An 18,548-nucleotide genomic window follows, 5' to 3' on the forward strand; every position below is an offset into this window, starting at 1 on the left:
GAATTTGTGATTAGATCACCCTGTGAGGTTACTAGCTGTAGAACCCCTTTGTCATCTAGAAGAATGACCCAGGTGATACACAGAAAACCTCTTAAAAGAGGTAACTTTTGAGTTGAGAAATGAATGTTAGAAGGTGGTAAATGACCTGGGGCAGAACATTCCAAGTTGAAAGAAAAACAAGTACAAAAAGCCCTAAGGTAGGAGCACAGTATGTGAGGAACAGAAAGCAAAACCAGTATGGTCAGAGAGTAGTGAATGAGTAAGAGAGTGGAAGACGAGGTCAGAAGTAGATAAATACCAGATTATACAGGGTCTTGTAGGGCATAGCTGCAACTCAGGGTTACAATGGGAAGCTTTTGGGAAGTTTTAAGCAAGGAATTGGAGTGATCTAAATTATTCTGTACCAGGTACATTCTAGTTGCTGTGGCACAGATGAATTGTAGAGAGGCTAGAGTGGAGGCAGAGAGACTGATTAGGATGGTGTTGGAGCAGAGTAGCCAAGAAATGCTGATAATGGCTTAGAGTGTGGCTGTGTCAGGGTTAATGGCAGTGTTCGGTGAGTTCGGTATGTTTTGGAGTTAGAACCAGTTTTTTTGTCTTTGTTTTTGGCTGAGCTGGTGTTTGAGGGGGAACAGAACAGGAGTATATTAATAGTTTACGTTGTAGCACTGTGAAAATACTGGAAACAATCTAAATAACCATAAGCAGTGGTATATCCACACAGTGGAGTACAGTGCAGATGTAAAGAAAAGAATGAGGAAGATCTCTACGAACTGATATAAAGTAATTTCTAAGACATATTGTTAATGAAAAAGAGTGCAAAAGAGTGACTACAGTATGCTACCTAAAACGGTAAGGAAAAGAGGGAAACAAGAATATAGATACGTATTTGCACACTTATGAAAAATAAACCCAGGGAGGATAAGCCAAAAACCAATGAGATTGGTTTCCCTCAGGATTTGGGTGGGTACAGTGTGGAAAGGATGAAGGGGCTGGGAATGGAGGAGGAGGGATGGAGAGAGGGATGTGTTTCTGAGTCTATATTAGTATTTCACATGATCAGAAACAAATAAATAAAATCTGTCAGAATGGGAAGAGAAAAAACCCCAAGTGAAATACAGATGAATGAACCTACGTGGGTTTCTAGTGAATAACACATTGAAAGGGAGAATAAAAATACTAAACCAATTAACTACGCAGAATTTTGACTATCAACCCCAGGCTAAAACAAAAACTGAACTCTATTTAGTGTAATTGTTTTTCATACTGGAGTAAGTTAGGAATTTCATAACTGCTATATGTGAATTTTAGGATTGAGCAACTTTTTCAATATGTTGAAGATGATAAGAGTTAGTTAGGTTTATCACTGTGGTAATGGAAGTTATAAATAAGGCTTGAATGAACATTGTATTGTAGTTTTGGATTGGAATCTGAGATAGTATGAATTTATGGTCTTTTTAGGTAGACACAGAAATGTAGATGTTTGTATGCATGTGTCGGTATACATGTATACGCGTATATTTCCTAGTTCTGTCTACTCTTCCTTATTCTCTCATAGAAAATAAAAAGATACTGAATTCTTGGATTTTGAAGAGAGGCTTAGGGTTAACTAGAAGCATCCTTAAAGTTTGTTTTCTCCTTGGTTCCCAGTTTTTACCAGTATTTGATGAAGTTTGAAAACTTATCCTGGATTATAAATACCTACCTGCCATACTATTTTGGGGTATATGTCAGTGTCCAAACTGCGGCCCACGGGCCAACTGCGGCCCGCAATCCATTTTTTATTGGCCCACAGCAAATTCCAAAAATATATTTAGTTTACTTAAATAAACCAGGTGAGGCAATACGTACTTCACCTCGAGTGAGTGGCCCGGCTGTTTGTGTATTTTACTGCATATGGCCCTTGGTGAAAAACGTTGAAAAAAGTTTGGACACCCTGGTATATGTGAATAGTTGATTATTCTGTTCTCTACTTCCTCTTCCTCAGGCCACTTGGGACAGCTTATTATGGAAAATCCCATATCAGTTAGTGGATGAAACCCTGTGTGGAGAAAACCTGGTCCCTATAACTTTGTCTACCTTCTTAGAAGATGTTTTATATCTGTATTTCTTTAATCATATCTCATAATTTCTTTAAAATAAAAAATGAACAAAAGGTCGTAAAAATTTGGCACTCTAACATCAGCTGTTTTTTCTTTACCTTTTGAAGACATACATTTTATGTAGTTTTATGCAGTACTTCTGCAGTGATTGAGATGTATTCTTGATATTTTCAGTGGTTTTATGTATGAAAACTTTACATTTAAGATATTGATGTATTTAAGGAAAAGTATTGGAGTTTCTGTTTTATTCAAAACAGGGACTGAATGAAGTAAAATGCCTTTTGGGGTTAAGCAGAACATTAAGTGAGATTTCAGCCACACTCACAATTTGTCTATGTGTGTAGTTTCTTCAATTCATTCAGTGAACATTTTTGATTACCTGCCATATTCAAAGGTGCTTTGGTAGTTACTTGGATTGTAAATATGAATATGACTTTCTCCTTGTCCTGAGGAATTCAAAGTCCAGTAGGGGAGACAAGTAAACTAATACTTAAAACGCACTGTAATAAGTGAGATACGTACAGTTCACAGCAGGGTCCCACAGGAATGAGCCGTGTGGGACCAGGACGGGCCCTAAAGAAAATGTCAGCAGGTGTGTATGAGCTGGCCTGAGGGGCAGGATGGTGGAATGAGCAGCAGCTGCACGGCACCAGAGGCTTGGACCCCATACTTTCATACTTAGTCTTGGTGTTACCAGAATTTAGTCAAATAGTGTTTTACATTTTAGGGAAAAGAGAGGTGGATGCTAGAATTTACTATGGAGGACAATCCAGAGTAGGGGTTATCTCACTGATTTAGTTGTAAGGAGGAGACATTATTGGTGGCAAACTCTGGATGTCTCCCTTTTGTAGGTTTCCCTTCTTTATTAGACCGTGACTTAGTTATTAGAATTGCTGGTAAGACTGGGTGCTGAACGCACAATGTGATATATGTATATAGATGATGTAATACGGAATTGTGCACCTGAAATCCATTAACTTTGCTAACAATTGTCACCCCAACAAAGTTTCACAGACAAAAAAAAGCGAATTGGTGGTAAGTAGAAAAGAGTAAGCCCTGGACTTACAGGTGAGAGTAAGAGAACCCTTAAGTGAAGCTTTTGTTCAGAAAAGACATGAGGCTTTATGTAACTAGGGGAGAAAAGGTTCGCCCTGACCTTAAGAGAAGCAGACGGGAATTATGGAGAAAATACCCTTTCTCAGGGAGACTAGTGTTAAGAGATCTTGGGCTGATGACGTAACCCATATGGACAGGGTCACACTACAGACCTCAGTGAGATGGGCAACGCTCGGGTCTTAGTTACAGAGATGGTAAAAGAATAGTTTCTGTCATCCTGTATGTTGATAGTATTTGGATCCCATTTTGGCTTATTAATTTATTAATCTATGTATAGTAGTAATAGAGTCTTATGGGATTAAAAACATTTCAATATAAAAAGTTAAACAATGGAAACTCTCTGACCTCTAGCCCTAACCGTGACACTGTTCCAGTTCACCCCATTCCTTCAACACTCCACTCAGCCCAGGAAACTATTTCTTAGTCTTTTATGTATCTTCCTAGAGTTTCTTTATGTAAATAAAGAAAATAAAAATATAGACTCTTATTTCTGTCTATCTTAAGAGCCCACCAACTCCAAAGGTGGCGTGTTATTATGCTATTGTTTTGCAAATTGGTCTTTCCACCCTTTGTACATTGTGATGTTTCCTTAACAATGGAGATCTATCTCTTCACAGATCTTTTCGTAGAGTATGTAGTTATATTTTTTAACTTATATGTTTCCCTTTGGGTGATTTGTTTAATCAGTTCTCTAATGATAGACATTTGGGTTGTTCCCAGTTTTTTGTTATTGTAACAGTGTTGCAATGAATTACCTGGTACGTATGTCATTTTGCCCATATGCAAGTATATAATTATGGAATAAATTCAGATGTTATATTACTAATGAAAGGCTATATATATCTTTGCAATTTTGATTGGTATTGCCCTTATGTTTGGATCCAGGCTCTTCCCCTGATAACAAGGGATAATGTGTATTTCTTCTCCCTCAGCTTTATTGAGATTTAATTGACGTATAACATTGTGTAAGTTTAAGGTGTACAATGTGATGACTTGGTACATGTATATATTGCAAAATATTTACCACAGTAGGTTAGTTACATCCTTCACATAATTCATATAATTACTGTTTTGTCGTCTCGGTATGGTGGATAGGTAATTTGTATTTCTTCACAGCTTTGCCTACAAAGTAACTTGGCAAATGGATTTTTGCCAAATTGGTTAGTTGAAAATAGTGTTTCATTGTAGTTTGCATTTTTCTAATGAATGAGGGTAAAAGTGTTCATATTTTTAAGACACTTTTTTTCTGTGAACTTAACTATATCATGGAGTTTTGAAGCAAAAATGATGTTATCCTTACTTATACATCTTTATTCCCCCCCCAATCCAAGTAAAACATGTATAGCAGAGTGTATAAGTCTTAAGGTTATAGTGAGATGGATTTTCATAAGCCTCTGACCTCATTCTGGGGGTTTTGGTGACACCATAAGATGTCAATAAAGATTTGAGACCACAGCCAGGATATTTATTTTAACTTCAAATGGTCCTTACATGGTTTATGCACTGAAATATTAATGGGTTGTAGTTGTCTTACTAGTCCATCAGGAAAAAGAATTACGTTCACATTTGTAGGCAGTGGTGACCTGTGGATCTTATCTGCTGCCTGACATACGGTGACTGTAAGGTACATTTCTATATCAGAGATGTTAAAATGTGGAAAAAACTTCAGCTTAAAATTGATGAAATGTGTTAGATAATACTAGAATCGTTTCCTAAGAGGTCATGCTAATATACACTGTTAACTTGAAGGTAAACTGCTTTGATTGTTCCCCATTTTCAAAAGCAATTGATACTGTCAGTCCTTTTTTGTTAGTATGGCAGATGTGAAATAGTAGTTCAGTGTATTTTTTTCTCCTTTTAACTTTTTTCAGTGTAGTAAAAGGTAAAAAATCATCAATGTATATATAACATCATGACTTACCACAAATGAAACAGAGCCACGTAATCACCACCAAGAAGTAGAAAAATGCTAGGAGTCCAGAAACTCTCCATTACTATTGCTTACTTCTTTTCCAAAGGTAATCACTGTTCTGACAACACCATAGATTAGTTTTGCTCATTTTTTTAATCTTACTGTGGTTTTAATTTTAATTTTCTGGAGCACTAATGAGACTGCCCATTTTTCCCCGATAATTGAGTATATTGGTTTTTTAAAAAACTATATTTTAAAAGAAAGCCATGATAAATAATCTCCATTTGTTAAAAAGAAGAATAAAAAAGGTAGATGGAGAAACTCATTCACTAGCAGTCTTAATCTGGTTATTTCTTGGGTAATAAGTATCAAAGCATATTTTTGATAGTCTAATTTCGTTTTGTAAAAATAAATGGTGAGTAGAAGTTACATTCTTTTGCTGTAGGTCTAGGACTTTTTGGCAGTGCTTTGGGAGTCCCCAGGTTCAGTAGTTAGGAACAGAGAGATGAGTACCTCTATCAGGACGTGATTTTAGAATTGGGATGGTTTGGCTTGTTTATTTGTGGGTGGAGGGTGGGAATTTGAAATGATTGTTACTTAAATAGAATAGTTTAGCCAGCTCTTGAATTATAATATAAATTGCATGATTCAGGCATAGTGTTTTTTTTTTTTTTTTTTTTTTTTTTTTTTTTTTTTTTGTAGAAAAGTACTTTTATTTGAACTCAGACCAGAGATAGAACTTATGTAGGGGTTTGGTTTTGGTTTGGTCATGGGCCATTCTCGGTGCTTGGGTGAACTTTTGAAATCCCTCCCCCGCCTCCTACCTCTTTAAGGTTTAATGGACACTTATTATTTGTCCAGAAGTTTTTCCTTCTAATAAATTCAGTTTCTTTTTACAATGAAGTTATGTAAGTGGATCTTCACGTGTAAAGTCATTAATAACATTGCTTATGCCTAAAGCATTATTAGGAATTTTAAGAAGAAACTTTTTTGAATTCTGTGTTTGATGAAATCAGAGTGATTTTGTTGACTGTGCAAGAACGATAAGCAATATACTTACATTCATTATTAGCTGATTTTGTGTCAAATTGATTTTTTTTGGGGGGTGCAGTTGAAGCATTTCCTTTACTTATTCCCTTTCTAAATAGACATAATTTTTTAGAGCAGTTTTAGGTTCACAGCAAAATTGAGCAGGAAGTACAGGGAGTCCCATATATTCCTGCCCCCCCACACACAGCCTCCCCCACTGTCAACATCCTGCACCAGCAAATTGGTTATTTTTGAGTTGACTGGTTCCCTTACTTTTGGGAAAGTAAGCAGTTTGATATACTTTGACATTGTTTTAAAATTTGTTTTATAGCGTTTCTCTCACTTTAAAAAGAATATTATTGTCCTTATTTGAAAAACAAAGAAACCAAGACTACTATTAAATTACTTGCTCCCTAGCTGAATTTTATTTTGAAGGTACAAAATGAAAAAGATTTTCAACTTTAATAGCAACAATTATGCTCTCCTTTAATTGCTACTAATTTTATGAAACATGAAGATTTTTTTCAGCCTTTTCTCCCTTCATTTAAATGTAAAATGTTCTAATCAGGTGCTGGAAATTTTTTATTAAAATTTTTGACTTGGAGTACTACTGACAAATGTAAATAATTCCAAACTTGGTATGTAGGTCCAATCCAATTTGAGTAGGATTTCCCAGAAATGAGTTAAATGATACTGATTAGGATGCTGCTATCATAAAGGTCATGAAGTCCTAGAAAATGTTATTAGTGAAGAATGGGACTTACTGGCTGGGAGGAAAGGGTTATGAGCTCACTCACTGATCCTTAGAAAGCACTCATGGTTTAGGGCTCAAATGGAAAGACAAAGTCATATTTTATGAAGACTTTCATAAAATCAACTTTATGAAGTTGATTTTAAAGTCAACTTTATGAAGACTAGGATTTTCTCAACAAGACAGAAGAGTCAACTAAAAATAATTGATGTTTTTGACCACATTAAAATTAATGTTCATCTAAAGACACCAGAAAGAAAATGAAAAGGTAAACCACAAATTTGGAAAACAATAATTATAATACATACAATAGAGAATTAGTGTCCTTAGCAGGGCTACCTTCATAGATGAACAACCTGCGTAGTCACACAGGACTGCACACTTATTTTAATGATAAGCTATCACTTTCTTGAAATTTTTAATTTTTGAATAAGTGGCTGTGCTTTTTTATTTTATTTGCAAATGGTCCTTGCAAGTTATGTATCCAGTCCTGGTCCTGATAAAGCCTACTGATTAATAAGAAAAAGACAACCCAATAATAATGGCCAAAAGCTGTGAACAAAGGAACACAGAAAGGAACATAGATAATTAATAAACACGAAAAGGTATTCAACATCATTAGATCTTCAACCTCATTAAGCAAATACAACAGAAATCACAGTGTCATACTCTTTTATATGTTCTATATTGCTACAAATTAAGAAATCTAACTTTACCAAGTATTAGAGAGAGTATGTTACCAATTCATATACTGCTGGTGGTTGATAAAGTGATACAATTGGAAGACAATTTGGCATTTTTGGTAAAGTTGGGAATTTGCATGTCCTGTGACCCACCAATTCCACTTAGGTTTAAAGCATGCCCTCAATAAATTCTTGTTCAAGTGTTACCTGCAGACATGTATAATAATGTTGATAAAAAGCAAAAAACTATAAACCATCCAAATGTCTATCAACAGAATGGATGAATACATGTGGTATATTTATATAATGAAATACTGTAGAGCAATAAAAATGTAACATAGGTAAATCTTAGAAAAATATTGAGTGAAAAAATTCAAGTCCCTGGAGACTTCATACAGCATACCTATTTATCAAGCTGAAAAAGGGAGCAGGGGACAAAAAGTATTATTTAGGGATATATACATGTGTGACCGTTATTTTTTAAAAAGTAATGGGATAATAAGTATTCAGGATAAAAGGTTGGAATGAGAGGAGCACATAGGTGCATGTAATGTTATTGGTATGGGATGATGATTTGCATTGTTCATTATATGCTTGTTTAGATGCATATTTTGTATGTATTAAATATTAAAGAAGAAAAAGGGAAAAATGAAATAACCTATTGTAGGTTTCAAGAAAGGGGGTAATCTAAATGAGCATTTAGTTACATAGGATGTCCACTTAAGTCCCTTCCAGTTCCAGTTCTTTTTTTTTTTTTTTTTTTTTTTTTAGGAGGGCGCAGCTCACAGTGGCCCATGTGGGGATTGAACCAGCAACCTTGGTGTTACTAACACCATGCTCTAACCAACTGAGCTAATTGATTACCCCCCAAGTCCCTTCCATTTCTGATGTTCCATATTTTAATATTGTGATTCATGTGTTTTCTATATTTTCCCCATATTTAAAAATGTAGAGTTATAAGCAATTAAATGGCATATAAGTAATAAAGTTTATTTATTTTTAATTTAGCCCATTTAAGCATTAATACCTTTTATTTTCACCTTTTTTTGTAGCGTATCTTCTAATCTGAAAAAGTCTTCCACGAAAACTTCACTTAAAAAATAAGTAATGCCATCTATTTTCCTAAAAGACTGAAATGGGGGCTACCATTTCCAGGTAAGTATCCAATTTTGTATCTTTCATTACTTAATTTTTCCAGAAGTTAAATATAGAAGGAAAATGTGAATATTGGTTAGATTCTAAATCTTTCAGTTTATCTGGGGTGGAGGGAGCGAGGGAGGATTGTAGGCCTTGTTTTAAGACAGTTGTATATTTAGGATTATGTTTACCACAGAGGTAACAGAGCTTCATGAGAGAGGAGGGACCAGTAGTATTGAAAGCTTTTTAGAGAGGTTAATTGAAAACTGAATAAGCTTTTTTGAGGAGGTTATTGTTGGCCCCAGCGGGGCCCATTTCAGGACAGTGTTTGTGCCTGAAAATAGCTTGCAATGGAGTAAAGAATGAAGCGGTGATAAAGTGAATATTTCAGCTCTTTATTTATTAAACCAATATGTATTATGTACTTAGGATTCAGGGATCATTTCTCTAAGCTCTGACATTATAAATAGCGTGACCGCATACCCTGGTTTAAGGCTCTTGTAGATCTGTTAATGCCCAACTATTTTTTTCCAACTTTATGATATAATTGACATAATATTATGTAATTACTCAACTATTTTTAATGTCCTCTTTTACTCTCAAGTCTGCTGGTTTGGATAAGTAACATGGTCCACCCTAGATGTACTGTGAATAAGGACTGACATTCCCTGCCTGAGGTTATGTTGCCTGCTAGACTGAGCTTTTAGTCTAGCAGGCAAGTTAGGCGTTTAACAAGTAGTCATGAAATGAATTGGTTAATTACAACAATGATAGGTGCTGAAGAAGTGAAATCATGAATACCTGAGTGAGTGGTGGGAGTGGAAGTCAGTGAGCTGTGAGTTCATTTTACAAGGTAAATTTTGCAGGGAAAATGTGACAGTAAAGTCATATAAACGAATCTAAGATTTTGAGTTTTCATGTTTGGAAGTATGATGGTTCCATGAACAGAAGTAAGGAAACCACGAAGAAAGACTGGTACTGGGGGTGAGACGGTGGGACAAATTGTAACATGGTGAATTCTATTAGACACATTTTGATTTTTGAGGTACCGGTAGAACTTTGAGAATCCAATCTCCTCAATTTTGGAAACATGAGACTGAAACTTAGGAAAAGGTAATTTTGGGCCTGACGGTGCAGAATTTGGAGTAATTCACATATGATTTAAGCTGTGGAAGTAGATAATGTTTCCAGTATCCTAGCAGAGAACAGAGAGCAAGAGATAAAGGCACTGAACTTTAGGAAGTGCCTGTTGTAAATGAGTGGCTGTTGTTAAAAACAATTAGTAAAGGAAAAATAAGAATAAAGGTATGAAGGGAACCAGAATCATGCAGTGTTTCTTTTCAAAGCACAGTAAGAATTTTAGGGAGAGACTCTTCAGAAGGATGAGATGCTATAGAAAGATTAAGGATTTTAATATCCTGGAAAGCTTCATTGAATTTAATTATTAAGAGGTTATCAGTAACTGAGAGAACAGATTGAGTAGACCAGAATGAGTTGTAAGAGGTTAAGTTAGTGGTTTTACAAAATACACAGGAGGAAGAATAAAGTAGAATGCTTTTCAATGAGGTTATGCATGAAGTTGGACAGTGATCATTTTGAGGAGTTAGCCACATAGGAAAAGACCTAGTATATTTTAGCATTAGCACCTAGTATATTTTAGGTAAAAGGGAATGATCCATTAGAGTAGTTTAAACATGTAGAGTAGTTTAAATATTGGAGTGATTAATTGCCCAGAGAAGGTAAGATGGTTTGAGATCAAAGACACGGGCAAAGAGCTTAACTTTTACAAAAGAGTAACAATCTTTCTGTTTAAAAATCAGACGAATGGAAGAGAGTGTGAATGAAGGAACTTTTAAGCAAAGATGAAAAAAACTAGAATCTCACTTTTCGAAAAAGGTAGGGATTGAGGTTATCTGCTAGGCATATAGTTAATCAGTGGTGAGGTTGGTATCCTGGGAGAAGGAAACATTTAGGAAAAGCATTGTAGAGTAATTACCAAATATTTATTGAACACCTGCTTTGTGCCAGGCACTCTTACAGACAAGATTGCAGTCATTGAAATGAGTAAGAAAAATACCAAATTGTAATGTGATCTGAAGAGAATTAAAACAGGGCAGTTGATAAAGTGACTGGGTGGCTACTTCTGAGGAGGTGACCTTAAGGTAAGGTGTGAAAGACAAGAATTCATTCACTTGAAAACCAAGCTGGTGTGAAAACTTCAAGGTGGGAACGATGTGCTAAAGGAATGGGAAGAAGTCCAGTGCTCTGGAACAGAGTGGATTAGCACTGTAGTGTCATGAGAGGAAGTTTCGGCCATAGGAAGGAGTGTAGATTCAAGAGCAGTCTTTTAAGGAAGGTTTTAAGCAGAAAAGTGTCATGATATAATACATGTCTTAAAGATTTCTCTGGCTACTTTATTGAAGATGGATATAGAAGTAGAGGGGAAGCAGGAAGGTCAGTTAAAAGGCTTTTGGAATTGACCAGGCCAGAGATGGTGGAGAAACTTAATCTGATCACTGGGATAGAATAGAAAGGATTGCTAAGCAGTAGCATGACATGGCAGGCAGTGTGAATTTAGCTAGTATAACTTTTTAGATGGAAATGAGAAATTTGACATTGGTGGTTGAAATAAATGTCTGTGGAATGCAGGCTTGGTTAAAGGGAATGCATCAAGGGACTGGAGGCCACAATTGCTCCAGTACACATGTATTGAGCTTGTAGTAATATACTAAGAACTGTGTTAGCTGCCAGGGTTCCAGCAATCAACAAAAACAGAGGTCCCCCAAAAAACAAAAACAAAACAAAACAAAACAACAACAACAGAGATCCCTTTCTCATAGAATTGATATTCTAATGAGGTGGGGAAGAGACACAATAAGTAGATGTATATTGTATTAGGTAGTGATGAATAGTATTAAGAAAAATATATTAGGGAAAGGTAGACATTGATGGGGGTGGCATAGGCTCACTGTTTTATAGTGTGGTTAGGGAAGCCCTCTCTGATTAGGTGACATTTGAGCTGACAGCTCTAAATGAAGTAAGGGAACAGGCCAGTAGATACTTGGGTTAGGGGCTGTGGGGAGCTGACTTGAAGGCTGAGAAACTTAAATACAAAGGCTGCAAAGGCTCTGAGGCTGGACTGTGATGTGTCCGAGGAGCAGTAAGAGGGCCATTGTGGCTGGAATGGTGTTAGTGAGGGAGGAGGTAGTAGAAGCTGACATTGTGAAGGTAGAGGAGGCACGAGGCAATTTGTAGACCAGGCGCAGCCTTTGGATTTTCTTGTGTGATGATGGGATGACCCTCCAGGGCTGAGGGTGTGGGAGGACTGCAAGGCAAGGCCACAGCTGAGAAGTGTAACTTGTGGCTAACGAACAGTGAGTGAGGCCAGTTGTTTGAAGTACCTGAAGGTGATGATAAGAGAAGGGAATGTACAATAAAACCAACTTTTGAATGGTACAAGGAGGTAGAAAGAGTAGAGAAAGGTGAGTTGGAGGCATAGAGGGCTTATCGCTCCAGATGAATAACTTTATTTGGATTTTTTTAAAATTATGAAACAAAATTAACCATTTTCATAATTTTTAAGTGTACAATTCACTGGCATTAAATACATTCACAAATGTGCAACCATCACCACTCTCCATTTCCAGAACTTTTTCATCATCCTAAACTGAAACTCTGTGCCCATTAAACAGTAACTCCCATTGCCCTCTCACCCCCAATTCCTGATAATTGCTATTCTTTCGGTCTCTATGAATTTGCCTATACTAGATATCTCATGTAAGTGATATTTATATTTATATATTTATATTTATATTGATATTTATCCTTTTGTGGCTGGTTTATATCACTTAGTATAATGTCTTCAGGTTCTTCCGCATTGTAGAACGTATCACAATGTCCTTTTATTTTTTATTTATTTTTATTTTTTATTTTTTTAATTAAATTTATTGGGGTGACAATTGTTAGTAAATTTACATAGATTTCAGGTGTACAATTCTGCATTACATCGTCTATAAATCCCATTGTGTGTTCACCACCCAGAGTCAGCTCTCCTTCTATCGCCATATATCACAATGTCCTTTTTAAGGCTGATAATATTCCATTGCATGTATAGACTACATTTCGTCCATCCGTCCATCTATCCATCCATCTATCCATCCATCAGTGGACACTTGGATTGTTTTCACCTTTTGGCTATTGTTAATACTGCTGTGAACATGGGTGTACAAATATCTGTTTGAGTCCCCGCTTTTAATTGTATATACACAGAAGTGGAATTACTGGATCATATGGTAATTCTGTATACATTTCTGAGAAACTGCCATACTCTTTTCCACAGCATTTGCAATTTACATTCCCATCGGTAATACACAAGGATTACAATTTCTCCATATCTATGCCTGGATTTGGTTTATAGTGTACTTTTGGTTTCAGGCCTTAGAATGTTTTAAATATATTTATTTTCTTAAAAGAATGTTGACCATAGGTTGTTTTCTAGTAGTTTTGGAATTAAGACAAATCCTCATGCTCTGCTGTGAGGTCAGAATTGGTAATCACGATTATCTGCTAGTTAAATTTTAGTGAGAGATCCTCACTGGAATTAAAATTTGGGGGCCTTAAAAAGAATGCATTGCCAGAAACTTGTGGTACTGTGTCTATGTAACTTGGCTTTGAAGTCTAATGTACTAAGTACCTTCAGTTGGTTTAGGAGAAAGCTATGCTTTTTGATTCCTAGGCAGGAATAGCTGTGATCTCACATGATTGAACTAGATGATTAAATGAGCTAGACTGATTTTTTTCTTTTCAAAGAGTACACTTGCTAACCTCTGAGATTGGAAATATTATAAGGAACTGGAGAAATTTTCATTAACCTCTGAGATTGGAAATGTTATAAGGTACTGAAGAAATTTTCATCTCGATCTTGCTGTTTAGATGGATAATAGACTAATAAAAGTTATTAAGGGGAAAAAATGTTGGGATTACAGCCCCTGCAGAGAGGTTTTTGAAAGCTTTGCTTACACCTTGTTTGTAATTGTCATTAAGATTTAGAAATTTTTAAGTAGATCATATTGTCTTCAATATTGTTATAATTGTGCTTTTCCTTGGTAAATGATGCTTTAATTTGAAAAACTTTTAGAAACTTTTCATCATGCTGTATGAACACTACGAATAAACTGAGTGGTTTATACTTCCACCCCAGTTTTTACTAGTTCTTCTTCCTCTAGTTCTTTGTCTTTGCCTCAGGGTTCTTTTTCTTTAATTGCATTGGATGTTTACGCAATTAGAAAAAATGTGCATAGAGATTATATTGTTGAGTGCCTACTGTTTCTGGTCCTTTGATAACAAGCCTTTTGCTTTTATTCAGAATATAACTGTGGTTGGATTGTCATATAGCCTGTTACAGACAGTAAGGATATTGTGAAAAAAATTCTGGCTATCTGCGTAGCATGACCTTTCAAAACTGTTTTCTTTGCTGCAAGCATCTCACTTAGCCTTTTGACTGCCACGTGACAGAGGAAGTAGTATATAAAGGGCAACATAAACGGCGGCCTTGTTGATGTTAACACAGTTTTCCAATATAAGAGCATCCTAAGTAGTCACATATGTTATTAAATATCATTGTTTTGTTTATGTGGAGGATTAACTAGTTTTATGCATAATACAGAGTATATTTTAAGTATAATTTTATAAAATTTATAATTAAAATTTAAGTAGAAAAACATTTATGTTACTTTGAAAAAAGATCTATATTTTTATTCAAAGTATTAAGAATTATTAGTGAATGGAGATTATTATAAATAGCCATGACTACAAATCCAGTATTTTTGTATACAAAGATTTTAAAGCATCTTTGGAGGCGACTTTCTGCTATTCTGAGCAAGCAGCCAAGAGAGGCTTCTTTAAAACTGAAAGGGCCTGGGGACTATGAGTAAGCAGCAGCCTGATTTTGAACTTTAATCTTATTTTCCACTAGTAGCATAGCTCTGCAGTGCAGGTACGTATTTATTCTTTGTTCAGCAAATAGTTATCGAGGACTTGTATCAGGCATTGTGCAGAGCACTGAAGATGAAAGAGCCTCTTCCTGTCATTCAGGAACTCACTATCTGGATATTAGCAAGGGTGGCAGGAATAGAGTTTAGCAGGATCACAACTCCTTCCTAGTAATGTCACTTTCCTCCTGTAATCTAGAGGGTAAGGCAGAGGTTATAAGCAGTAGCGGGGAGGGTAAGGCAGAGGTTATAAGCAGTAGCGGGGTGAGGATGGTCAGGGTTCTTAGGTGGGAACAGTGCCGAGGGGAACTACAAGTGACAGGAAAAATCTGGAGCTTGGATTTGGTTATTACCAGTACTGAGGTCATAGGCAGAGCGAAATGGGGAATGGCTTCCCATCAAATGGATTCTCCATGCCTCGGGACTTTACATATGTTATCGCTATTAGTCAATTTTTAAAAAAGTGTGACATTTAGCATATTACAGAAGAACACATGAAAACTTAAATTTGTAATTTGAAGAACAATAAGAAATAAAACCTCTGTGCATTAACAGCCAAGACAATCATATATACCTTCCTCTGTCATATTTCCCTCCCTCTCTTGAAGATACACTTTGCTGAATTATTTATTTCTTACCTTTTTTTATAACTTTATCATCTACATTTATATCGCTGAACAATATTTAACTTTGTATTCTTGAGTAAATGGAATCATATTGTATGTATTTATTGTATATTAAGAGTTCTCTTAATATTGTAAGGTTCATTTATGGTGATGTGTATAGCTGTATTTTTATTAATCTTCCATATTGTAAAATATCCAATACAATTTATTGATCTATTAATATACATTTAGGTTTTGCCTAGTTTTTGGATATTATGGAAAATTCCACATTGAACATTCATGTATGTGTGACATCCTCGGATAAGAATTTTCCTAAGATATATACCTAAGTAGTGGAATTTTTGAGGCCAAACTCTTTGGAAGAGGTTAAATCGGTTTATTCTCCCACCAGCAGTGATCTATGAAATGGCATACCATTGTGGTTTTAATTTACGTTGTCTTGGTGACTAATGAGGTTGAACATTTTTGCCCCCATTTGTTTATGATTTATTTTTGGTTCTTGTAAAATTTCTGTGTAATTATTTTGCCCATTTTTCTACTGGGTTCATGTTCTTTACATATTCATTTTCTCACTATAATTTATGAAAATTATTTGATCAATTTTTATTTACTTTTTTAACATTCTTCAGTGAGTCTCTTCTTGTTTTTTAACATCAAGAGCAACACTTTATATGGCCTACCAGAATCTGGATCTACCCAGCTCTCCAGTAACATTCTGCCTCTGTTTTTTGCCTCTCTGTTCCTTATCTTTGAATTCCTCAAATTCTTAAGGTTTCTTAGGTCTTCCGCATGTGTTCTTTCTCCCTTTGTCTAATTTCTTCTCTTTTTTTCAAGTCTGTGTTAGATTCCCCTTTCCTAGGAATATACCCTTGGCTTTAGCTGCCTAAAATTCAACATACTTTGTGTGTCTGCACTTCTGAAAAATATAGTAATTCTACTTAGAAACAAAGAGAACAGTCAATATGTTCATTTCTACCAGGGGATTAAAAAATGCATTGCGCTGAGTTGGTGATAAACAAGAATGAAAGCTGTTGAATTTAAGTAAAGAATGATTTGAAGGCATCATAATGGTACTCTCATCAATGTTGTCCCCCTACTCCTTCATGATTCTGTTTAATGTTTGGATGGAAAAGGGTGATAAGGAAAAAAACAGTGATTGAATAGACAGACCACTGGACTGCATGTGACTGAGGGAGGGTATTGGGTTTTAATCATGGTCTTGCAGCTATCTAAACCATGTATTTGACTAAATTAGTGAAGCCAATATTGCTGTAACAGACTGAAAGTGAATAATGGCTCAAACACAATAGATGTTTATTTCTTACTCATAGAACCGTCTAAGGTGGATTGTCCTCTTTGGTGGTTTGTTCTCTTGCAGGTCTTCTATCTCATGACTCTTTCATTTTCTATGATCAGTGGAAGAGAAGAGAAAAGTGTAGGTAGCATACCAACTTTCCCAAAACACCTCTCTTGAAGTGGGATGGGTCTTTTCCAATCAACATTACCCTGGAGAGAGCTGAGTACATGACTACTTCTTACTGCACAGGAGCTTGGAAGATTGGAGTATCTAGTCGGTCAAGTGCTCAGCCACATTCTCACAACTGGATGGAGCAAAGCAGTCTCTGTCACAGTGGCCCTGGGAAAGTAATCTTATTTCTGTAGATCTCAGGTCCTAAGGTATGAAATAAGGGATCTATTAGCAGAGGATTTCTAATACACACACCCTTTTTTAGAGATTAAAAGGCACAAGATAGGTGTTTCCATTATGTCTTCATCTTGTTCCAATGCAATTTTGAAGGAATATGAGATGCTAAAGCTGTTTTTCAGTACTACTGGTTCATTACCACAACCAGGCTACTTACAGCTCTGTAGCTTTATCTAGGTCCTGGATACAAACTGTACTGTGGTCTTGTAGTGAGAGGAAGGAAGATTATTTATTATGTGAGATCAAATAATTCTGAGCTTATGTGTGCCAAGTTGTAGGCACTTGTATTAGTTACTTCTTAAATGCTAAATTAAGAACCTGTTTAAATAGTCTACATTTTCTTTGGAAAATATAAGAACGAAGTGTATTTATAAACATCTAATTAAGGAAGCTGACTAGAGCTTGCCTCAGTTTATTCATAAATTTGGACTCTTAAGTTTCAGCAGTTATAATTTCAAGGAAACTGCCTTGATACTTGTTTTTATAACTGAAATTTGAGATATCAAAGTTGGGTAATGGAAGTTGCATTTTTAAAAATTCATTTAACAGATACTTCCCTTTTTTGGGGAAATGATAGTATTAAGATTGTCACAGGTAATTTAAATTTAATTTTTACTTCTCAGTTCCATTTAAATTTCAGTAGAATTTTGGTCCAAGTGATTCTAATTTCAGAGGTGAACTTGTTTGCTAATATACAGAATCTATTTGTATATAAGAAGAAAATATTTCTTATGAGAAATGTCCTCGAGAAAAATACATATTTAAGAAAATATGTGTGTGTATATATTTTTTAAAGAAACAAATGAGTTAACTCGGCTATAATAGATGCATAAGTTAATCTCTTAATCTGATAGATCATGTTCCAATTATCGATTGCTGTAGCAAACCACTTCAAAACTTACTAGTGTAAAACACCTATTTTGTTGTGCCCTTGCTCAGTGGTCAGGAATTTGGACAAGGTACAACTTGTCTCTGTTCCATGATGTCTGAGCCTCAGGTTGAGACAAGTTTGAAGGCTGGAGTCATGAAGTCCTCTTTACTCAAAAGTCTGACTGTTGGTGCTGGTAGTCAGTTGAGGTTGGACAAAATACCCACACGTGGCTCTTAGAATGAGCGTCTCACCAGGAAGTGTCTTAAGAGATAGCAGATGGAAGCTACTAGTTTTCAAAACCCAGGTTTAGAAACTAGTAGAGCATTATTTCTGCTTTATTCATTTGGTCAAACAGTCACAGAGCTTAGATTCAAGGGGAGGGAGCATAGGCCTCACTCCCAACAGTAGGAATATGAAAGAATTTGGGGCCTGTTTGAAAATCACTCCAGATCTTTAGGCAGAACTCTTTCATCATGTACCTCTGAGTCTTTCGAAGCTAGTTTTCAATACTGCTTGATTGTTTGGATACTTAAAGCTTTCTTTCATTGCTAATACCTTAGCCAACACATTTTATTTATTTTATTTATTTAAATAATTTTTTACTTTTCAATTACAGTTGACATACA

The 18,548-nt window shown here is 35.6% G+C and overlaps 1 protein-coding gene across 2 annotated transcripts in view; it reads left to right on the top strand.

Moving 5' to 3' along the window:
- PIK3CB (phosphatidylinositol-4,5-bisphosphate 3-kinase catalytic subunit beta) overlaps positions 1 to 18,548 on the top strand; it is a 151,967-nt gene that overhangs the window by 18,390 nt on the left and 115,029 nt on the right. For both annotated transcript variants that reach the window (XM_081071899.1, XM_081071900.1), the window contains exon 2: positions 8,646 to 8,748. The gene's annotated coding sequence lies outside the window, so the exon portion shown is untranslated. The remainder of the gene's footprint in view (positions 1 to 8,645; positions 8,749 to 18,548) is intronic.

The sequence above is a fragment of the Rhinolophus hipposideros genome (assembly GCF_964194185.1).
Source record: "Rhinolophus hipposideros genome assembly, chromosome: 14".
Lineage (NCBI taxonomy): Eukaryota > Metazoa > Chordata > Mammalia > Chiroptera > Rhinolophidae > Rhinolophus > Rhinolophus hipposideros.